The sequence below is a fragment of the Anguilla rostrata genome, chromosome 12, assembly GCF_018555375.3.
Source record: "Anguilla rostrata isolate EN2019 chromosome 12, ASM1855537v3, whole genome shotgun sequence".
Taxonomy (NCBI): Eukaryota; Metazoa; Chordata; class Actinopteri; order Anguilliformes; family Anguillidae; genus Anguilla; species Anguilla rostrata.
This window is the reverse complement of record NC_057944.1, coordinates 2,760,405-2,785,305: the sequence shown is the minus strand read 5'-3', so window position 1 is coordinate 2,785,305 and position 24,901 is coordinate 2,760,405. Positions and strand designations below refer to the sequence as shown.

At 42.7% G+C, this 24,901-nt stretch overlaps 1 long non-coding RNA gene across 1 annotated transcript in view; it reads left to right on the top strand.

The window, feature by feature from the left end:
- The window catches only part of LOC135236264 (uncharacterized), a 33,977-nt gene extending 13,269 nt beyond the window's left edge, over positions 1 to 20,708 (top strand). The window contains exon 2 of the long non-coding RNA XR_010324538.1: positions 15,748 to 20,708. This is a non-coding gene — a long non-coding RNA (uncharacterized LOC135236264). The remainder of the gene's footprint in view (positions 1 to 15,747) is intronic.
- The last annotated feature ends 4,193 nt before the right edge of the window (positions 20,709 to 24,901 follow it).

Genomic DNA, 24,901 nt, shown 5'->3' with positions numbered 1-24,901 from the left:
ACACTAAAGCATCCATTTGGTGTGAGTATGACAAATTGTCATAAGAAAGTGCTTTCCATCTTGGTTAGCAGTTTCAACCTAGACCAAAAGGCAGCTAATGTGGAGTACCTTTGTTCTTTAGAAGTATTACAAGTCACCTCATTCAGTTTGGAAAAGCTGCTGGTTAAGTTTGTTGAAGATAACAACATCCCATGGGCCAATCTTGTGGCCATGATGGTGGATTCAGGTGGTGTAATGAGAGGCAGCAAGATGGGGTTAGAAACGAGAGTTTCTCGAAACCTCTGCCAAAACCTACTTGACATTAGCGATGCTTTTTGCCCCCATATCCACAATGCTGCAATGATTTCTGCAACTCATTTCAGTAACCATCTCAAACAGCAACCTGCATGCAGACCATCAGTGGGCTTCCGACCAAGTGAATTAATAATATTCGATTATGAATTCTCAAACCTACTTGATGTACATGTTACAAATAAAAAGGTGGGTAAACTGAGTTCAGGTGGGTCTTTTTAGTCACTAAATCCCTCACTATGAAGTATCATATGCCATATCTGACACAAATGTGTTCCATTGTCTCCCTCTTTTTGTCAGTTGATGTACCTCAAAGAGACATGCTAGTACATGAACGTTGCTGCTTCCGTGCCCTAGAGGTTTGTTCAGCATCGCTGGTGTTGGCTTATGATGTTAGCATCAGCACCCAGAGACTGCTTCCTGCCTGGACCACCGATGTCTAGGAGAGAGAAAAAGACTCCGGGGAGCTTCTTTATAAAGGCTGCATCCTGAACCCCTCTGTCACAGAGGTAGGTCACTGAAAGTCTGCCAGTGGAATGAGTGGCACAAATCCTCTTCATAAAAAAAGTATCCCAAAACTTAGCAGACTACCCAAGAAATTACTTTGTGTACCAGTGACCAGTTCTCCCTCTGTGGGGGTATTTAGTATCAATGGCAACATTGTGTCATGCCAGATTTGAGAATTAATTATCATCAAGATATATATTGTATATCGCCAAAAGACTTTAAAATATTAAGATATTATGTTTGAGCCATATTGCCCTGTGTTAATATTTGTCACAATGAATGGTTTCAGATCTTTAGACATTGGCTTGATTACAGCCAGCCCTGTTAAATCGAAACATCCCTCATATCGAACCTTACCATCAGTGTGAATTAGTCACCACAAAGTTTCTACAATCACACTATGCCACGATCAAAGGAAATGTCAGAAGAAGTGAGAGCAAAAGTTGTTGAAGTATATCAGTCTGGAAAGGATTACAAACCCATTTTTATAACTCTGGGACTCCACTGAACCACAGTGAGAGCCATTATCTACAAACAGGGAACACTAGGAACAGTGTTGAACCTCCCCAGGAGTGGCTTTTCTGTTGACCTGTGTTTCAGCTGCTTAAGCTATTCTTTCAACAAGTGTCCAATCATACAGATACATGCAGAGAAATATGCCGTTGCAGAGCAAGACCCAACTGTCCTTGTCTGCCGTGGACCCAGTTGTGAGAGGGCACTCAGACTGGGTTTAATCTTAATAAGCTAACACTAATAATTAGTCACCTGCTATCATTTGATGCTCACCCTCACCAGGAGATCCTTCTATGCAGTCTTGACCAGATCCTGTCCACTTTTAGGGAGGGAAATGACATTGTGAGCTTGCAGGCTTCAGTCTTTGAAAGGGGGAAATATCCAAGCCTGTGCCCATCTATAAAAGCTGCCCTGTCCTCCATGGTGCTGTGGTAGAATCATCATTCAAATTAATGGGTGACATCATAAACCCGAAAAGCACCAGCATGAACATTGCCACATTCAGTGCCATCCAGACAGTGATGTACAATTTGCAGGCCAGGACGCAGAGTGCCATAGAAATGTTAAGGAGGGATGACACTAAATTTAGGGCAGCAGACGATAGGCTGTGTGGAGACATCAGTTTGGTAGAGACAAGGCCCAGAGACTAGAGCGGTTGCTCAGATTAAGAGAGAGAAGGTGGGACATTGACTGTCATTCATTCTCAAGCGCTGCAGAGAGAAGAAGAGAAGGGGAAGAAGATGCGGCAAGTAGGAAGCATATGGCTAAGCAGAGAAAATCCTTCAAGCCAAAAGACAAGTAGGCCAATGATGCACTTCCACAGGATGCGCATGAAGTCTGTCTGCTCAGTGGGGTGGATGGGTTCACCATGAGTTATCTCTTTTGAACTTTTTACTGAGATAAAGTTTGTTATTTACATGAATGGCACCTCAAAGTGCACCAGAAATGTTCATGTTAAAATCACTAAAATTTTCACCTGGGGAAGGAGGCCCCTGGATCATCCTGTGGGTTTGGTTTCAGAACCTGTTACCTTTTTCACCCCTTATGAATTTGCAGGTCTGGCTCTAGCTACCTTGCTCAGAATGAGTAAATTAAAACAAACCGCTAATAGGGCTTTTAAAATATTATCGGCCTGTGTGGGAAAAAATGGTTTCGATCAGAACTTATGATTAACATTGTCTGTGGCTTATTTCATCTCGATACTTCTGCTGTTTTGTCCCACGTATGGTACAAATGTCATAATAAAATTATGAACATTCTCTGCAGATATTAAGATGAAAAACACAGGGCCAAGTTACAGGAAATTATTTAGGAAACATTGGGTACCATTGCTTTGGAATTCAGATCGTTTGCTAGCTTGCAACGAGTCGACCAAGTGAGTGTATAATGTTAGAGCAGACGGCACCGAAAATTAATTTGTGTGAGCTAAGAGAGCCAATATTTTTTGTTGTAACTAGGCCGTTTTGATATCAATACGCTTAACGGCACGTCTAGAAGTTTTAATCAATGGCTTATAGGCAGTGGTTTATATGCGTGAGCGACTTGGAATTTTTGTACCCTGGCATTTTGTACAAAAACATATTTTTAAAATATTTTAATGTGTGTGTGTGTGCATGCCGATGAATGTGGATGTACTTGTGTGTGGCTGTGTGCATTTATCTGAGAGAGAACAAACGCATCCTAATTGGTTGTGCGGCCCCACCCATTTTGAGCTTCATAAAATTCTACTCTCCCGTGATTAAATGAAGGGGCTTAGCCAAGTGATTGATAGTATAAGGGCTCATTCAGAGAAAGATACTGTACATGACCCAGCAAGAGCAGGAGATAGAGGACATGACATGCATGACACCCATCAATGTTTTGCTTTCACTTTTACAGTACATTGTACTTCTATCAAGTAGGCTACATCAAGTCAAGACAATTCTAGTTGCTTTATACTCTTCTGCTGAGTTTCCCACTATGTTTAAAGTGGTGAGTTCAATGGAATGTGTATATATTAATTTCATTTCGTAGTAAAATTGATCCTTGACTGCCTTAATAGGCATGACTGATTAAAGCACATAATGCTGCCAGCTAAGATTTGACAGACATCCAAAGTGGACTTTATATAGAGAGTCTGGGTGTGTCCCTGGGCTGTTCATCCAGATTCCCTAATGAAAGGCCCTTCAGGGTGCCTTGTGAAGGGGGGGCATGGTGAACATTCTATAACAACCATCACAAAAACATTTGCGATGGCATTTTTTTTTTTCTGAAAGTAATGGGCATTTCATTTGAAGAGGCCAACCATATACTGTAATAATAATAATAATAATAATAATAATAAAATAATTTTATATAAAGCTTTTCTTAGTCTCAAAGACGCTTTGCAATACATGACTTGTCAAAAAAAAAAAGATACAAATATACAATAAAAAAACATACAATGCAGAAAATGCAGTGGGATCAGTGGTGCAGAGGGGGGGTGATGGAGAGAGGGGGAAGACAGACATCAAGGGAAGGCTAGGGAAAAGAGGTGGGTTTTAAGGCGTGATTTGAAGGAGGTGAGTGAGTCAGAGGTACGGATGTCAGGGGGGAGGGCATTCCAGAGTTTGGGGGCGGCAACTGAGAAGGCGCAGTCGCCAAAAGTTGGGCGCTGAGAGGGGATGGTGGTGAGGAGGCCGGCAGTGGATGAGCGTAACTGTCTGGGTGGCTGGTAGGGGAGCAGGAGATCAGAGAGGTAAGTGGGTGCAAGGCCATTTAGGGATTTGTAAACTAGGAGGAGGAGTTTGAATGTGATGCATGATGTGATTGGGAGCCAGTGTAAATCTTTCAAGACGGGTGATGTGAGACCGGGAGGATGTGCGGGAGAGAATTCTTGCAGCCGAGTTCTGAACCAGTTGCAGTTTGTGTAGGAGGCGGGAAGGAAGACCAGTGAGGAATGTGTTGCAGTAGTCCAGTCTGCTGGAAATTAATGCGTGCATGAGTTTTTCTGCATCGGGATGGGTGAGAGAGGGTCTGAGTCTGGAGATATTGCGTAAATGGGAAAATGAAACCTAGACAGGGTTTTTTTTTAAATGTGCTTTTCAAAGGAGAGGGATGGATCGAGTATGACACCGAGGTTGTGGACCAGGGGGGAGGTGGAGACTGGGGTATCGTCTATGGTGAGGGAGAAGTTGTGTAGTTTTGTGAGCTGGGGTTTTGGTCCGATGAGAATGATTTCAGTTTTTTTCACAGTTGAGTTTAAGAAAATTGTGTTGCATCCAGGATTTGATGTGTGTCAGACAGTTTTCAATGATGGCAGTGGGTGGCTGATTAGTGGATGTAGAGCTGATATAGATTTGGGTGTCATCTGCATAGAATTGGAAATTGAGACCAAAGCTGCGGAGGATGGGGCCAAGGGGAAGCATATAGACGATGAAGAGGAGGGGACCAAGATCAGAACCTTGTGGGGCACCCTGTGTGACAGTGGCAAGATCTGAGGTGTGACCATGGATAGATATAAATTCTGACCTATTTGTGAGGTATGAGTGAAACCAGTTGAGAGATGGGCCAGTGATGCCTAGGTGAGACAGACGGGTGAGGAGGATGTTGTGGTTTACTGTGTCAAAAGCGGCAGAGAGGTCCAGGAGGATGAGTATGCTATATGCACCAGAGTCAGAGGATAGAAGGAGGCCATTTACCACTTTGGTGAGGGCTGTTTCTGTGCTGTGATGGGGTTGGAAGCCAGACTGAAGGGGCTCAAAGAGGTTATTGTCAGACATGTATGAACAGAGTTGGGAAGCAATAACTTTTTCCAAGAGTTTGCACATGAATGGGAGGTTGGAGATGGGGCGGTTGTTGGAGAGGGTTTTTGGGTCCAGGCCAGGTTTAAGGATTGGGGTGACAGCAGCAGTTTTGAAGATGGAGGGGACAGCACAGTGGGTCAGGGACAGGTTAATGCGCTTGGTGAAGTAAGGGCAGAGAGTAGGGAGGCAGGCTTTAATTAGGGCAGTGGGGGCGGGATCTAGGGAGCAGGTGGTGGATGTGGCAGAGGAAATGAGTTTGGTGAGTGAAGCACTGTCAATCTGGGTGAAGGTAAAACCAGGGAGGGAGAAGTTGCGGTGGCAGCAGTAGTACAGAGTAGTTAATCTAAAGGGGGTGTGGATGAGGTGAGAGTTTGGTGTATGTTGGTGATTTTGGTGTGGAAGAACTCTAGGAAGGAGTTGCAGAGTGATGGGGAACCAGATGTAGTATTATTTACAGGGGGGTTGAGAAGTTTGTTAACAGTGGAGAAGAGGGTGCTGGGGTTTCCGTAGTGAGAGGATCGGGCAGCGATAAGGGCATCTCTACATGTCTGAATGTGGAGTTGGTGGGCTTGGGCATGGACAGTGAGACCAGTTTTGTTGTGGAGGCGCTCTAGGCGAAGGCCGGGCTGCTTCATGGGGGGTAAACCAGGGGGATGGAGTGGAAAAGGTGACCAGCTGTACAATATATTTAATTGAATGTATTTTTAATCATTTAAACAGTAATAAACAGTATATTAACCATTTAATAAAGAGCCTGGACAGTCACACCATAATAAATGTGTAATTACAATGTAACTACAAGTGTAGATAGTACTGTTTGCATACATATAGTTGTACCTGTCAGAGAAAAATCAGCAAGTATGTCAATAATTATAAATGTATAAAAATCAGATTACCATAGCAAGCAGGAACAACTAACTGCCAAGTCACATCAACTCAACCTAACTTTGCCCTCCAGTTGCACTTGGATAACATATAGATCGCAATAAGAGTTTTTTTCTTCATTAGGGTGTTCTGTTCTGTGTCTAAGTAATGCTGTGAATTTTTAAGAAGCCCCAAATAGAATGGACCTAGCTTGAATCATATTGGCCATCATGCCAATACTAAACATTTACTGAATTTACTGAAAGAAACTGTCTACATGTGGTTTGTTGAGAATTCACACATTTTAATGTTTATAGATAGTTTATAGTGAAGTTTCGCCTTCCTTGCTTTTGGCGATTCCTGGCTGGAGTCGTGCAATTTTGCTCTGTAAAGCATTTTTGTGACAGATCTATGTAAAAATTGCTGTACAAATAAAATTGATTTGATTTGACCTTAAATTCAGCCAGTTGTTTTACAGTCTGTTATTAGGCTTTTCTGTAAGGTATTTCAACGTTCACTTTCCAGTTCTTTTATGGTGGTGGCACTGTTTGAGCAGAGTTTCAATCAAAAGTACAACTTTACCTTGATTAATGTTTGGGTTTTAAACCTTTCTTTAGTTTCTAGTGTGATCTGCCAATGCTCAGGTTGAAGTTACTACACTTGTTAAATCTCTGACTCTGCAGGTGGAATTATCAACAGATGCCACTGAGGGATCCTGCAAACCAGCAGCTCCTGTGAGGCTGATCTTGGGCATTGCTCCAGTTTGATTGTTAGGATACCCCAGACGAAAAGCAAGACATCCTTGCCTCAGACCCAGCACATCCCCTCTCCTGAATTAGGAATAAATCCAAGACCTGTCACCACTTTAAAGCTAAACTAAATTAAACCCCCAATAGAGAAAACTGCACACAAAGGGCATTTGATCACATAATTTCTCCTAAGATTTACTGTTCAATTTCCCCAACCCTGCCTGGTGATTCACCTAAAAAAGCAAGAAGCAATTGTCAAATGGTGAGATTACTTGAATAGAATTCATCCATCCTATTATCTATACCCGCTACACAATCTACCTTTGCATGATTTTTGAAAGTGCTCCTCTCAAAGTGCGGTATCGGTTGGGAATTGATGAAATAATACTTGTCTGACGATCAACATGGCTACCATGTGAATATGGCCAATCCAAGACCCAATATGCTTATTTTTGTCAGCTGTACTGACAAAACATTCATGTCAGCTGAACTGTTTGGAACAAGAGGAGGTACTGCATGGAAATTTAATTTGCAATACGAGGGCAGGCATGCCTCTTGACATTATGGAGAGAGGGTCACACTGGTTGTTTATGGGATGTTTCAAACAATAAATCTGTAGATATGCATAAATCATTCAGGTTATGAATACAAAGGGATGCCTGATGTGCGTTCAATACCGCTTTGGAGATTTTTTGTTACGTGGAAGGTTAGGCAGCGGCTGTCAATGTGATAAATGAACCATCTTGTTAGTCACAAATCAAAAGAACCCTCCATCTGTTCACAGAATGATGGAATAGTGGTATCACTGAGCTACTGTGCACACTTTGCAGAGCATTAGCGTGAATGCTGGATAAACCCCGGGGTTGTGGGGTTTGCATGGTGGAGGTGGCAGGCATGGTTGTTGTGTACAAACCCATTTGTGCAAGCAGATAAGGTGCAAGGACTGGCCTTGGGTGAGAGGGGGCCCACTGTACGATTAAATAACACGGCGAGCAATGTGACTTCTACAGGGCCAGGATGTCATCTGCACAAATTAGGGTCTATTTTTTAATCTCCATGACACAGGCAGAAGGCAGGGGGTGTGTGTGCAGGGGGGGGGGGGGGTCCTTCTACACGCCAACGCTCCTCCCCCGTCATCATCAGCACGTCTCCTGGGGGTTCCGCTCAATCATGCCCCCCCTCCCCCCGTTCCTTCTGCCACCCTGTGCAATGTGTGCACCAGAGGTTGGAGGAGGGCAGATCATTAAGGCGCATCCCAAAACACGAGAACACCCATGTGTATCCTAAAACACAAGAACACCCATGTGCATCCCAAAACACAAGAACACCCATCTGCATCCCAAAACACAAGAACACCCATCTGCATCCCAAAACGCAAGAACACCCATCTGCATCCCAAAACACAAGAACACCCATGTGCATCCCATAACGCAAGAACACCCATGTCCAATGAGGGCAATTTGCAGAATGTTTGCAGCTCAAAGAGAACAATTTAAAGTTATTTTTATGAGAGGAGAGAGGGTGCTTAGCAGAGACTTATTAGCTCATGAGGTGAAATGATCACGCCTTTTGTTAAGCCAGGGGACTAATGAGGTTTGGGAGGAGGGGGGGGAGCTGCTAACTAATAGTGCTAATAATTACTTTTTAGCACAAATGAGAATAAAGCAATTTCAGTAATTATTTCCCTAATTGCGGTTGTCCATTCCTAGTTCATTCATCCATTATCTATCTTGCTCATTCCTGATCAGGGTCACGGGGGGCTCGAGCCTATCCCAGCATGCATTGGGTAAGAGGAAGGAATACACCCTGGACAGGTTGCCAATCCATCGCAGGGCACTCAAACCATTCACTAACACACTCACCCCTATGGGCAATTTAGATTGCAGTTAACCTCACCTGAATGTCTTTGGACTGTGGGAGGAAAGCGAGGGGACCCAGAGGAAACCCACGCAGGCTTGGGGAGGACATGCAAACTTAGTCCCAGCCAGAGTTTGACCTTCTTGCTCTGAGGTGACAAGAGAAATTTATGTTTTGCAATATTTTGCAGAAGTGTAGGACTGTGTGGCTAAAATGATTTTGGGAAAGAATGAATGGGATTTCACTGGGACAGAGTTCTGTGTTGGTTCAGTCAGGCCTCAGAGCCCATCATTTATACATGCATCCTGAACTGAGTGTGCTCAGTGTTCCACTGTGCTCTTTGTATCGCTTATTAATGCATAAACTCCTGCCCAAATTGCTTGTGATTTCGACAAGATTTAACAGACACTGATCACGTGGATCTAAGGCATCAGAAGAGGTCATTTAACCTAAGCCTCTGAAAGCGACTCATTCCAACATTATATGCAGTAAAGCCAGGTGTATGAAAGTGAAGTTCAAGTTTGGTGCCAGATAATGATGATGAGGTGATGTGAATGTGTGGGGTTATTACCCTCCCTGGGCACTTTAGGGAGGGGCTGCTCAGTCTCCACTGCAGCCCTGCGGGCCGGCAGTACTGCCCTCGATATCCCTTCATCTGTTCGGGGAGATTACTGCTGAAAAGGTGATTAGGGATGGGGCCAGGCCATGAATTTAAAAATGTCCACAATGTTCTACAAGCATTGCTTACTGCTTGCATTTCAATTGAAATGGAAATGACCCCTTCCCTGGGGTCTTCAAGGCTTTAGCAGCCATAGGAGTCAAACGTGTGATGGCGACCCAGCTAGCATGCTAGGCTGGAACACCCTTACCACTGCACTCTGCAGCCTCACTGTAACCCTGTCTAAGAGGCCAGATGGGCCGCAGCAGGCTGTTAACAGAGTGATCTGCCACATCAGCTCGATGAATGGGGACGGCCATGGAATGAATAAGTCATGATAGGTGGCATTTTGCTGGCACAACCGACGGGCTCTCTCTCTTCCATGGTGGAGCGAGCCTTGCTTTCTTCGCCTGGCAGCTGTAGCAGGGGCGGGACATGACATCACACATGCTTCCAAGTTCTGTGGTTCACACAAAGATAGGCCATTTCCCAGTGGGAACGTCAGGCTATCATATACAACTACACATCCCTTACACATATGTACATCACATACACATCCCTTACACATATACACATCACATACACATTCATTTACACATATGCACTGTCATGGTTTTGGCTGATACCACCATTTCTTTTCCTTCCTGCGCCTTTTCTTCAGTTATTACGGCCATTGGGTTTTTCATGCGCCTTTTCTTCAGTTATTACGGCCTTTGAGTTGATTGAATTATACACGTGCAAATTTCTTTTTACAATTTGCACCTGTTGGCGTTCTATTTAAACCCCGAGCAAGCCGTTAAGCTTTGCTTCAGTGTCACTTATGTTGCACGAGAGCCGGTATTCTGTCAAGCGAGGTAAAGGTATAGGATTGAGTTGCGATATTGGATTGTTGTGGCTATAAAATTAGCACAACAGTCTTTAGCTTATTAGATTGTTGGCAACAAGTTAGTGCCACAATCTAAGCTCAGAATTCTTTCTTTAGGGTGTTACTTTTTCAGCCTCGGTTCGAGGTCTGTTTTCTTTGAGTTGCCCCGTTTTCTGCTCCGGCAGTTTTGTTTTATTTTCAGTTCATACTCCTTAAGCTTTAGTTTTTTTTACCCAGTACGTGGGTTGTGTAGAGCTTTTCTTTGGGATACTCTCCCTAAGGAGCATTGTTTTCCTTTCCCTTATTTTTCCGCTGTCCTTGTCTCTTGAGACTTTGTGGCTATTTTACCTCTGGTGAATAGCTTAAAGAACCCCCTGTTCAGTCGCGGTTGGTCTCCCAAAACCCCCACTCCCTCACATGCACATCACGTACACATCCCTTACACATATACACATCACGCACACATCCTTTACACATATACACATCACATACACATCCTTTACACATATACACATCACATACACATCCCTTCACAATGAGTCGTTTCTACCCTTTCACTTTTTGCTTATGTTCGCCTTGCACATGAACTGTGTTAAAATATAGCAGTCAAAACAGGATGTACGTCTGTTATGAAATTACATTCGTGATTGCATACTTACAATATTTAGGGGTGTGCCAAACAGAACATCCCTTGATATTGCCATAACAAATCTTTGAGGCATGCAGACGTGAGCTGGCATTCAGCTGAATTTGGACCGATCACTTTGAATCCTCCTTTAAAGACTGAGGTTGCGAAAGCCTCTGCTGCAGCTCAATACCATTTCAAAAAAAAGCTGATTAGTGTGATAATGGGACTTGACTAGAAGGCACACATAGGAAGGGAACATTTTAGGCAATTAGGGTTGCTTCCCTTTGAGGCTAATGTTCATAAAGTGATTAACAACAGAGCCCCTATTTATTTTCTAAATTATTTCACGAAGGCCATAAGACGAGAGCCAGTATTGCCAACTTTGGCCTCTAAAGATATAGGACAGATGTTAGTCGATGCCCCTTACTGTGTTCTGGAGCCGCTGACTGGAACAAGATACCTATAGGCATTAAAAACTCTGCCCATGCAGAGAGCTTTACAAGAAAAGTAAAAGCCTGGTTGCTAGGAAACGTGCAAATGTAATTGGTTCTGAAACATATAATGGATGTAATTGTTTTATGATATTATTTTGTAGTTGTTTTCAGACTGCACATTAGATTAGGTTAATATTGTTGTGTAATGAGTTTGTTGTGTTGCCATTCAGCGTTTGCCTGAATTTATACCGTTGTGAAGTCATCTTGCCTCCACTGCTACTGCTTACCATCAAGGACCACAATGTTTTTAACTTTACTGTGTTATCCTTGACATTGCAAGACTTTGTCTTTATCAAATTGTCAAATAAAACTAACTAACTGACTTCAAATGGGGAAATTGTCCCAAAACGTCATTCTTAATCACAGTATCCATGTGGATATGCACTAGGCATGCAATGAATTACTACCCTCTGCAACACTGTACGGAGCATGTGTGTGGGTGTGTGTGGGTGTGTGTGCGTGCGTGTGTGTGTGTGTGTGTTTGTGTTGTGGGACAAGCAAGGATTAATTAAAAATATATTTATTTTCTGAATCCAGTCAATGCCCTTGTTAAAATGTTCAGCACTTGGAATACTGAACCAAGCGATATTGCTTGCTAGATCCCCTCACTTAACCAACATGTAAAATATATTTTATGTGATTTACTTTAAAAATTATTATTTAAAATGAGAATTATGAATTAAACAGGCAAATTCATTAATAGGTCAGTCTACAGTGCACTGGTGGAATCAACCAACAAGTCAAAACAAGCTCTATACCAGATTTTAAGATTAAATAATTAAATTCATTAGATTAATGAATTGGAATGATGCCCAAGTTTCCTCGTTGTATGAACATCTGCTGGATTCTGCATTTTGTCTTACATGTTCCGTCTCCCAACCGGAAAAAAAACACATGTATAAGGTTGAGCGTGGAACCTTGGTTTCCCTTCTTGGCGATATCAATGGCTTAAAGAAATTGTGTCCGATTGTCGCCATTGACTTAGTCCCCCTAATTTGTCTGATGACTAGGGATGCCCACTGCGGCCCATTTATAAATGAGGACCAGTTCTAAATGAGTAAAACTCGGAGTATTGATGAGGTCCAACGTTATCGGTTCTGCTGTCGGTACTGGAGAACTTATGGAGTTATGGATGAACTCCCTTCACACTTGCAGCAACTGGGAGTGGTAGGCAGGCAGAGTATTTTTACTTCTGCATTCTATTCGTTTGAACTTCTAGCATTCTGCTGTAAAGAATACTGCTTATTTCATTCATTTATTTTACATGTGTTGCTGTCAGCGAGATATTAGAGAGCCAATAATTGTGACTTATTAAAAACATTGCTGTTGATGCTGCTGATGGATTATAAAACATGCAGTTTGAAGGGGACGGTTACATCTTCTCAGCACCAGGGGCTTTCTGATCCAGGACAACAGGAACAGAGGTCCAGGGACTCTCTGTCACTCAGCATCATGGTGAACAGTCCATGAGAATCATACTTTCAGGTCGTTCCAAAAGCAAAAGACACTTTATTCTCTTCTTGATCTCTTCTCCATTTGAAGTTCATTTTTTCCCTTCTAAAACTGTCATGCTTCTGTGTTCCTACAGCATGAAGAGCACATTGGCATTGGTTCCTGTGGAGATATTCATGAAGTAAAAATACCACAGGATATCATTTGACAGGGGCTGTTTACTATACATTGTCAGCCACATTCCTTTGTCTTGCTTCAATATCAAGTATGTTGTTTCCAAGGCTAGTTTTAACAGTTCTACAGTAATTGCATTAGGTTGTATGTTTTGTTAGAATAATTATTTTCATAATCAGAAGACAACAGCAACTTTCTTTTGTCCAAGATGATAGTCCTTTGCAGGGCAGTAGTGTAGTATAACGGTTTGGGAACTGATATTACAACGATGGCGAGGCACTGCCACAGCTCACTGAGGACATCCCAGATAAGGCAAGGGAACAGTGCAATGCAGGCACAGCGTGGTGCTTTGTATAGTCCCTGTGGTTCAAAAGCATGACTTTTACTATAACTGCAAAAATAATTAATATTACCCAGACAAATGTTTGATCAAGAGGATCATTTGTTCATTGGATAGCAAAATTGAATACCAAAAAGAAATTACATTTTCACCATTAGTAATACTTTTAGGTCAAACATTTACATGTACAGAAACTTATAACATTTCAATGCAGTGTTTCATAACTCATTTTCTAAACTAAACCTGAAGAATGACCATTAACATTTAATTTATTTCCTAGTAGTACCATGAAAGATATTTCTTACATCACAAAGAAAATTTCAGGATTTCTACATGACCACATGCATAGCACATTTCCCTGTAAGTGTGCTATAAGATTTTTGAGCATGTAAGAAAACCCCCAGATACACCAAACGGTGGAAGTATCTGAGTGGCGAAGAAACGCATGTACTGTAGTCTTACCCAGTGCTACTGGAATGGGATTATTTTAATGTTATCTGACTCCAAAATTGTGTTTTAACTTTTCCTCTGTGCTAACAGTTATGCATAGACAATGGAGACTGCTGTCTTTAGTAGTGTGGCTCAATACGGATCGCTGTCTATCTTGTCTCTAGTGTGTAGCCTGCATTAATACAGTTGTGTATCCTGCTATGCTATGACATTAGCGTATAGGCGAGTCACTACAGGGTGCAGATATTAGGACCTTAAAACTGCTAGGCGTGCAGCGGAGTCAAAGAGGAATGCCAGGGTAAAATGAATGCAGTTTATTGTTCAGGGTGTTCAGTAACAATAACAATATGCAATGGTGCGAAATGTGAGTGGTGAAATGGCCATAAGCGTAAATGGCTTATATGCGCAGGAGACCGTGTTGACGAGTCTCCCTGAACCATTGCACTTCTCTGCTTATATACAAGGAAAAACCACAAATCACCAAATAAAGACACAATCATGACAAATCAAAAAATGCTAAAGTTTTTCAACAAACCTTGTCTACGTGTGATGACAGCATGTAAAACACAACAGACTTATTAGTAAATTAATGTCATTACATTGGAGTCATTTTTCTTCTAAATCTTATTTTCTATGGGGTTGTGCAAGTATGAAATTCTTCTGGGAGCTGAAAACAGCAGACCGCCAGGGCAAACACTTTAAAATTCCTTTCAGGATTCAAAAATAGGCATGGGCATGAGTGAGCAGTGCAGACCCAGGGAACCTGCTGAGTGTGTGTCAGTCATTAGAATGTGCTGAGCAGGGCTGGGATGGCCTGATGGATTCTGACAAGCTCTTTTAGTGTGTATGTGTGTGTGTGTGTGTGTTAAAGTGACTGAATTTCTGAGTGAATTTCTCTTGACCTGGGAAAAACACTGGCAGAGTTCCAGGTCACATCAGATCAGTCCGTGGGGTTACAGTCTTTTGGAGTGTGTTCCATAAATATACTGTTTGTGATTAGGTCCAGTATACGAAAGCTTGGTATCTGTGCACCATTACTGTATTCCTTCAGCTTCAATTCTTCAGTCAATCAGTTACAATTACACTGCAATTTAGATTTGCATAGTGCCATTAACAAGAATGTTGCACACAGCTTCAAAGTTAGCCTTTTAGACTTGGGATAAACAGCCCACGTGGAAAATCATTGTTGATGAGTCAGTCCTAAAGAAAATGCCTTGCTTTTAAAAATAATGATATATTCTGAAAGTCTACAGATCTGGGAAATATGGGTGCCGTAGGGATCCTCATAACTGAGTTGAGCAGCATGCAGTTCTATAATAGATTAATACAAATAATAATAGTACAATGTATGGCATTAAATAATAAATAATATTATTAAATGATACAATTTGTAAGAAATCCAACTAAAATAGGTAGATGTCAGCCAGTCAGCCTCCCTGTGCACTTAAACATCAGAATCAGAACAGGTCTAAAAACTAAAAAAAAAAATTTAAAAAAGGAAATATCCATATCAGTAAATCTACAAAATAATTATGTAAAATGTTTGTATCCACCCAGTTGTGTAATTGTAACCCCAGCTCTGAAGTTGCTTGTGCTATTTTATTGTTAAATAAACCATATTTTTTATTTTTTTTAAGAATGGCTGTGAGAGAAAATGGGTGAATAAAGTGTTCAGATTGTAAGACATGAACTGACAAGAACAAGAAAAATATTCATTACTCGTGAATATGCAAATAGGTTTTTTAAATTGTGCATCTTGTCTTTGACACCCACCCACTCTCTCTGATAGGGCTAAATATCGCTGGTATTTCAAGACACCAAGGAGATTATTCAGTCACCTGAGTTTTGAAACACTTTTCATTTCGTATTTCAGGTGAATTCGCCTGAATTGTTAGCTTAGATATTAGTGTTGGTGTTTACTTTTTAACCGCGTACTTAAGAGTGTTAAGAGTGATTTTATGGTGCCAGAAAACGACAACTTTTTATACGCAATGTGTGTGTGTGTGTGTGTGTGTGTGTGTTCCTGACGTTTCCCTGAGGTTTTCTTGAATCAAAAGCCTATGACCTATGATAACGCATTGGCAATTGTACTCTAATTCTCAATGATAATAATAGCTTCCTGTCTTCCCACTCATCCCCAGCAGGTGGCGCTCCATGTGAGGGTGAAGCTCACTGACGTCAGCATGCTCCGTTCAAGGCAATATGTCCGCTCGAGGCAGTATGAGGACGAGGATTCCGATGAGCAGGAGGAGAGGATCCTGGCCTTGCTGGGCATCATCGGGACTGTCCTTAACCTGCTGGTGGTCATCGTCGTCTACATCTACACCACCATCTGAGGACCGTCAGAGACGGGCTCGGTCATGGTCGCTGCCCGTCCTCAACCTGCCCAAATTCAAGCAGTGTCCGTCGACGCATCCACCCCCTGCCCAGAGGAAGAAGGGACGGATAATGACCACGAACCGTCGATGACGCGGGACTGCTCTTCCTGTTGAACGCCCCTCTTTTTGTACATATATTTTCACAGTTACTTCTAATGTATTCTTCCACAGTTTTTGTGTTTTGCTTTGCATCGTTCAACTAGTCTTCCGCAACATCTCCTATCGCTTGCAGTTCACAATCTAATGAATTGCATTTATTGGTTTATTTTACGGGGATAATGCACATTAATAATGACATTTCTGTAAATGTATCAGAGCCATGGAGGCGGATTGTTCATTCACAGCCCCTGGGCAACACGTCTTTGGGAGGAAACTGGATTACCCGGAGGAAACCCACACAAACACGGGGAGAACCCTAACTCTACGCAGAGGGGATCCAGGCCAGCCGGGACTCAATCCCAAAACCAGAACAGTGCACCACTGTGCCGCCCTTCTCACAGTAATTTCTCCACCAGCGGGGGTGTTCTGTTGATAAGCACAACCAGGTTATGTCTTAAGAGGAAGTGATGGAAACTTGCTTCCAGGTCAAAAATGCACCCGCTGTGGGATCTTGCCATTTGAAAGTGCAATGGAATGCTAATGCTGGTGAACCTCTGACCAATGGGGTGGAAAAAAAGGACTTCCTAACCCACCCCACAAACTTCAAGGACAGAGGCGGCAGCCTCGATACACACTGCATTCTCAATATATTGTTTTCTACCAAAAGGCTCAAATCGGAGAAAACATGATACAAGAGGAGTTATTTGGGAAATTGTTTATTTCTTACCTCTTTTACAGTATTAGCTATTTCTTCTGGTCATTGATTTATGTCTGCTAGAGGTTTCTGCTTCATAACTTGAATTGAAAATCAAACAGTATTAACAAAATATGTCATCCAGTAAGCCAGTGGTGTGGGCCATGTAAATAACTGTGAAACAGATCATGGGCCAGAAGTGTAGCACTATGATGGAATGTGACCAGGTGGATGAGGGGGCGGTGTTCCCAGCTGTGGCTACAGTGGTTTCTCACATCCTGTGAGAATCAATAGACCTTTCTCGTGTACGCACTGCCAACCCACAAGTTTACAAATAGTAGCGTAGCAACACAAGTCCTGCCAGCTCTTAACGATAACTGACAACAATCAATGTCTGTTCTAATCGATATATCGATACAAACAGCAAAAAACTTATTAACTCACGTTTAACATGCTTGTTAGCTAGCTAGCCTGTTCTGATCATTACAAAGATTAAAATATAAATGATTCCTCTATTTTTACAAACATACCTTATACAAACACATATTAAACAAATGAAAAAGTCACTCCTATGCTGTTTGTTGCAGAGGAGGAAGTGACAAATGTCACAATTAACAAAAATGAAAAACGTGTTTACAAAAGTGTGAAAGCTCAAAACACAGATGTTTTAATTTGCTAGATGAGCATAATGATACATTACAAAAATCGGCCCTTAACGTAAGCTTCCAGAGCGTGTTGAGATGTTGAACAATGTTCAAACTGGAATGAGGATGAAGACATTGAGGAGGTTACGTTAAGATTACAAGTTAAAATTAGCTAAATATTCTTTTAGAAAGTATGACTGTGTCAGGCTTATTTTTTAAATGTGTATCGAGCTACCACTGGTGTATTATCAACTGGCTTTTTGTTGCTAATGCTAGCCAACTGAGCATAATTTAGCATGTGTCGTGAGCTAAGAGTTGGAGCAGCAGCCATTACAAGGGACAAATGACCATGTTCGTGTGACAGGTCACATTAGCCAATCAAAGAAAAAAATATGGGCCTTGGGAAAAGTGCAATTTTGGAAAAGGGAGTTTCTGGTTTTTATACAGTCCTGTGGTTTAGCCTGGTGATTTTTTCTTATCCACAACAAAAAAATGTGAAGCAGAACCAAATTCATATTTTATCAGCACATAAGTACCATGCCACACTACATAATCAGTGCCAAAACTAGGTAGACAACTATTTCTCGAATATGAGACCTTTAGCAGCTGGCTGAGGTGTTGCTATGCTAGTTTTTGTAAACTTTGAAATAAGGTTTTTCTGTCCACAGTTTTGGGATTGGGTTGTATGCTCCTGTTTTATTTCTTTTCTCATTTATATGAGCTGATAGACTATTTGGAACTTGCAATCATTCCAGAAGTTAAGGTGTACCAAGCTTCCACTGAAATCACGTGACTTCCAAGCAAACTGCCGCACTGTACCAGTAGTTTTTCCAAGATTTTTCTAGCTTGATGTGTTCTCAGCCTGCCTTGTTGACTAATCAGGTAGAGCTCCCTGTGCTTCCAGTGCTTCCGAAACGTACTTGAGCGTGAATGCGGAGACATGCTCTGCGTGTCAAAGAGGGCTCGTCCGCCTTATTCCTGTGCAAACACACGGCAAAGACACGGCTCTCTGATTCCAAAATTCCAAAAGTTTTGGAAAATGCAACCTATTCCTAGGGGAGAAAGGAAACAAAACACATTATACATGAAAGTATATGACGCCTGTGTGTTGTTTCTGAGAGATCATGGGCTGGTTGGCAATTCTGAGGTAACTAAACGAGCATTGTCATATCAGTCAGTCACGATCAAACTGGACCTCTGTGATACAATTTGAACACATTTCTGAAAATGTGAATATTTTACATTTGTGGCAAGGTTAGCAAAAAAAAGGCACACATTTGGAACAATATGAAATTCTTAACTCCAAAGAAAATGAACTGTTCTTCGCTGCGTATTCAGCCCAAACGATGGCCCTCCCTGTTGGGCCTGGGTCTCCAGGCTCAGTGAGCTGACACGCTGAAGCTCTGCCTGTAAAGGCACAGAATGTTCTGTCTCTCCTTTAATGGCCCAGGTCTGCTTTGCCAGCAGCACTGCTCCAAACTGTTGCTAGGCTGCGTTTCTGTGGCGCTGAGTGCGCGTGACCAGACGACCCGCTACGTTGCCGACGACGCGTCTGCATGTGTGCTGAACAAGAGCTGCAGGAAACCATGGGAACCGGATCAGTAGCAGTGCCAGAGGTCCAATCGCTGGTGTCCAGGCGGGAGACTGCAATCGCAGAGGGTGGGGGGGGGGGTGCAGAGAGACTGGGTTGGGGGATTTTTGGAGGTACGAATCAAAGATGGGTGTGCCTAGGACACAGGACACAGTGTGTGGCCGCCAGCTAACGGGATCCGGCCTTAGGGTTCCGTGTGCTGTGTGCCAGCTGGGGACTGGCCTGCCCGCAGCCTCACAACCATCTGCTGCCCTTCAGACAGCTCTGCGCGCCGTCGTCTCCCGCTTCCCCACACAAAGAGCCTGACTTAGCAATATCGCAGGGTAAAATGGCTTATCTTCATTGTATGCAAGAGTATCTGCATTCGAGTGCGTCATGCACCGTCCATACCAAGTCTATGAGCAATGTGTGGCCACTCAAAAGGACGGTCACGCTTCCAGAGTAGAGATGGCAGCTTTTGAGCCCTAGTACACAGTTTAGTGACGTTTTCACAGCCCTGCGAGACAATTTAACATCAAACGAACGAGGAAAAAAAGTGAATAATTCTTTGGACTTGCGATGAGGCGAGACGCTCGTCCCAGCCGCCCGAACAGACAGACGCTGGCTTGCAGTGAAACGTGTCGTCCGTGAGGTTACACAACGCCGCCATTTTTAACCCTGCCTCTCGCCTCACAGACCAGACTGTCAGGAGTGTGTTCCCCACTGAGTGTGAGGAGGACGGTGTGTTTGGCTTACACTGTACGCCAGAGCGCCATGCTTACACAACATGTCTTCAATGGAGGAATCACTAGCTAGCTGTTTTTAATCAAACAAACCACTTCCTGTTTGTTTGGTTTTTTGTTTTCAGACTGTAGAGCAGCAGTGATTACGTTTTGCTCTAAAACACTAAACGTTTCTGTCTGGCTATGGGCGATCGACAGGTTTGCTTTACAAGAAGTATGTTGCCGTCTTCTTTCGTTTGTGGAAGTCAACTTTTTCAACTTATTTTGCAGGACTTGAGGCCAGAATCTGCTGTTTATGCATTTTGTATCGTCTGTTTGCATCCAAGACGTACAAATTCACTGCATTCTTTCCAAGAAGATTTCAGCCAGAAATCTATCATGTCATCTTCTTTCTTGATGATAGCTCTGATTGAGCATAAAAAGAATCTGAAAAAAAATAAATAAAATAATGTAAAGGAATATTTTTTTAAAACTCCATTGCATGTGCATTTACCTGTACGTGTCCACATCAGAATTCACTGCTTTAAATTTCTGCCACAAAACATGTTTTCTTCCCCAAGAGTTAGAGAATTATGTAGAGTGAGCTAGTCATAGCCCACTTTTGGCTGACAGTTAAATTTCAGTTTCACTATCAATATCACTCTCAATCCTAGATTATAACTATACATACATAACATGTAGCAGGTCCAAGATTCAGCTTGTGTTCTCAATGAATTTTGCCTTGTTTATTAATTCATAAAAGCTAATGTGTTGCCCAGCAAAATAAGGAATGTTTGCCTTTCAAAACTTTGTGTGTGTTGCCAAATATCAGTTGTTCTTTCAAAGATTATTCTGTTGCCAGGAAGCAACTGCAAATCTCTCCAGTTTACTGTGTCCTGAAAATGACAATGTACTACTGCCATGAAATCAAATGTATTTTTAATGTAACATTTATATTATGAAATTATGTGATAATAAAATAAGAAAATATGCTACATGGGTGAATGAGCAGCATTTCTTTTTCAGTACTCGTTTATGTTGTTGAAACAGTTGTTACAGATTAAACAGATGACACCCATGATGTCAACTAGAAATAAGATTGAACATTTTAAACACAAAAAGGTATTTCAAATAAGTCAGGATTTTGCCGGTGAGGATATTGCATGGTAACAGTGTCAAACTCATATCCTGCCAACTTGTTGGTTGCAGGTATGATGCCCAGGTGGGACACCCAGGTGAGTGCCCAGAACTTTGTGACCTTGAAGAGTAACATATCCTCCTCCAAATGAATCATATGCAAAGAAGATGTGTACATTGCTTTGGATAAGAGCATCTAAAAAATGCTTAAATGCAGGGGCACAAGAAGATAGCTTGGGCAGGAAAATGCTAAATCATTATGTCACTATTTAAATATTAGTTGCTTTAATTATATATGTTGAACTAGCAGCGAGGGGCTTGAAACTAGATAGTTTACTACTCGATTACTTTTTAACTTCATTCAGATGATCACATAACTATGCAAAACACAGATCTATACTTTATAAAGTTTCCAAAAATGCAATGTATAACACTCCTCCACAATACAAAATAAACTAAAGTTGATACACATACCTCTGCACCTTCTGGTGACCAGCAAGCTAACCAGTTGGCGACAATCTTCTCGAAATGGAGCATTTGTTTCTCTCCTGTTACCTCCAAGTCTGTCGCCCAGTGGCGCTGGGCATTTCCATCATTACAGCAGCCATTTCTGCACCCACAGCGACCTCAGTTTATGAAACCATAACTACTTTCTTTAAATTATAGAGTACACAACTGAATCAATTTCAGCATTTTTATTTATAAAATATAGCATTAGCATAGCATATAGGCTAAGGGAAAAAAAGTATCGTTGCATACAGGCACACTGAGAGAAGAGCTAAAATACAGTCATTTTCCACCTAGAGTGCCACTTAGAGTGTTATGGGTGTCATGCATGATAGACTGGCAGCCATACCGGGCACGCCAGCCAATGAGATTTTGAGCATGGGAAAGGAGAGTTATTTCAGCGAGAGGCAAAGAAATATAAGAAGAAGAATCCTAGCAAAAAACAACAGTGGTCCTAAGCACCCTAGGTATTTGGTCCCTAATAATAATAATAATAATTGCATTTTGTAGACTTACATGTTTATGGCTTATACATTTGAAAAACAGGCTTCAGTGGCAAAACATCCATTCGTAGCATGTAAAAATGCATAGGCCTACCCAATCCTTCAGTCAAACTATCAACACAATTAGAAAAAACACGATAAACCCCAGAAGGTCAGTGAACACCACTTGCAACTGCTGTAAATTAATGACTAATTAAATAGTCATTAATTTACAATGAAGTAGTAGAAAAACATAATAAATCCAATTAAGCAATTAACATCCTATTATGTTCTGTGGCATGTATAAAAATGGTGGGTAGGCCCAGATGACCTTGATTTTAGATCAAGATGGGAAGAGGAAAATATATTCAAAGTGACTTTGAAAGAGGGTTCATTACTGGGGCAGGGATGGCAGGAACCTCGGTCACAAAGACTGCTCAACTGGCTAGTGTTTCTATAGGAACTAAAGTGACATTGGCTTTTAGATCTATGGGAAAGACATTAGAAAATAGGGTCGGAAATTGTGCATTTGATGATCGTGATGCTCGTACATTAGTGCAGTATGTGAGGAAAAACAGAAGAGCAACTCTTCTTCAGGTGACTTCAGAATGTCAATGCAGGACGTGATGAGAGTGTGTCAGCAAGAACAGTCCGTCGACAACTATATAGAGAGGGATATTATAGTAGGGTTGCAGTGCATAAACCCCACAATACAAAGATGAATGCACATTGGAGAGTTTGGTGGTGCAAACCCCAATTGGCGCTGGTCTACAAAGATGTAGATGAGTCATCCTTCACCATATTCTTGACAAGTGGGCGAGTGCATGTGTGGCGTACACCAAGAGAACAGTACAGGCCTGAATGCTTGCCCCCCACAGTGAGGGGGTCTGGTGACTCTGTTATGCTGTGGTGTAGGTGTTCTGAAAGTATGTGCATCTTTTAGCCAGCTAGCTACAATAAAACAGGTAAGTTTTCAAGTTGAACTTAAAAAGGTAGCTATAACATTTATAGTTTTGACTGCTAGCTAAAGGGTAACGTTTTTTTTAAGCTGGTTTCATCTTGCAACCTGCCAAAAGCTGCTCGTTTGTGTAGCTTGTAATTTTGAGAATGCAGTGGTAATCCTTGTTAGTAATACTGGTGATCGTCACTAGTTATTAGCTAAGTAGCAACTTTATGCAGTTAGCCATATACAACTTATCTGGAAAACCTATAGATAGCATTATGCAGAGATTTAGTTGATGCTTATTGCGAGACTTGCAGTAACTAGAGTGATGCTGATATCTTCTTATGTGATGCAATGGGAAAGTACGAAGCCCCATGCTGTCTGTCTGTACGGACTAACGCAAACCTTTTCATACTGTCCTGCCTTCCAACTGCGTATCATCAGTAGCATCCTGGATCCAAACCTGAGTCTGCTGTCCTTCCTGCCTCAGCTCAATGCCCCCACCAGTGACTGCCTGAAAGTGCCTCTGTCCAGCAAATGAGTGCCCAACAGAGGGCAACAGAGGAGCTTGTAGCTAATGTCACCAGCCACTGCCAGCGCTCGTTTAGGAACATCCTGGGCGAGCTGGTCAAGCTGGAGATGGCAGAGGAGCTCTTCGTGCACAGGTGCATTACCTCACAGCTGGTCATCCGGGACGACGAGGCGCTCGAGTGTCTGTGCTGCCTGTGTCTGTGCTTTTCCACAGACTGCGTTGCTGCTGTTCTCGTTTGTGTTAGTGTTAAACAGTTTAACCTTCAGGGTCCAAGTTGAACTATGTGGTTGTTCCCTGCACTTGGACCGGTACTTCTCTCTAGGTTTTTGTCATACTTGTTCCTGGTTATGGTTATACACTTTGTTGTACGTCGCTCTGGATAAGAGCGTCTGCCAAATGCCTGTAATGCAATGTAATGCTGTCTGCTGTCCACCATCGGCAGTAACCTGGACTGTGATAAAGCCAAGGTACTACAGAGCATGGCTGTATCTCTCTCAGAAATGAAATCTGCACACACACACACACACACAGACTGTTCCTCTCTATGTCTGTAGTGCCATACTGACAAGTACTCGTGTCAGATGGAACAGATCCTGAAGGAAGGTAAGACCTCATCCGGAGACAGTACATATTTTGAGGACACAGTAGTTAGGAGGCTGATTCAGACACCGATTCAGGACTTTCTACCTCTGGTAATCAAACAGCATGAGAGGTCAAAGGTCAGCTCTTATACAGTCAGGCAGCTGGGCAAGGTGGTGTGGGAACCTGAAACAGGTCAACCTTATCAAGACTGAAGCACGGTTCACTGCATCAGACGTTCTGCAAGGATTATTTTTGCAGTCATCAGATTTTGGGCCATGGCTGCATTTTATGTCACACTGGCCTGTGTGTTGCAAATCTGAACAGACACGGACTACCAAAGACATCCATTCAGAGTCAGCTTCTGTCTTCAGTCCCAAGGGCTTTTCTCTCCGCTTTTTCAACCAAAATCAACCACGTACAACAGAACTTTAACTGACAGAACAGATGCCCACTCAGCCACTTTTATGATGAAAAAAAGGAAAATGAATTGAAGTCAAATTTAAGGAAATATTGACTAAATATTAAATCCAGGCCACAGTTATGGACGAATGTTGGTTGAATGCAGGCCTAAAGTGGGTGGAGCTCTGCGGACGGGTGCACACACCTTGGCCCCCCTGCCACGTGAGGCAGCTTGCGTAGCCAGGGGCACATCTGCTCTGGGGGTCGCACCGCACACCCCTGGGGAGGGCGGGGCTGGCCCAGGCTGGCCCGGGCTCACGTCCCGGTTAGCCAGGGGAGCGTCGTGCGTCCCTTGCCTGTCGTGGGTGTGCCCAGCGGGGGCGGCAACGGCCTCCGTCCACACAGCACGCTGCTGGGAAAAAACCACGACGCGCCTTTGACCTTTCACCCCCGCGCACGCACAGAGAGACGCCCCCACATGCTGAACACACGCCCCCCGCCCTGAGACAGCAAGAGCGCCCTGTGGGCTGCCAGGGGGTGGTGTCAGGTGACCTGAAATTGAGAACCCCTGCATATTCACAATCCACCACGAGATTGAGTGCCATA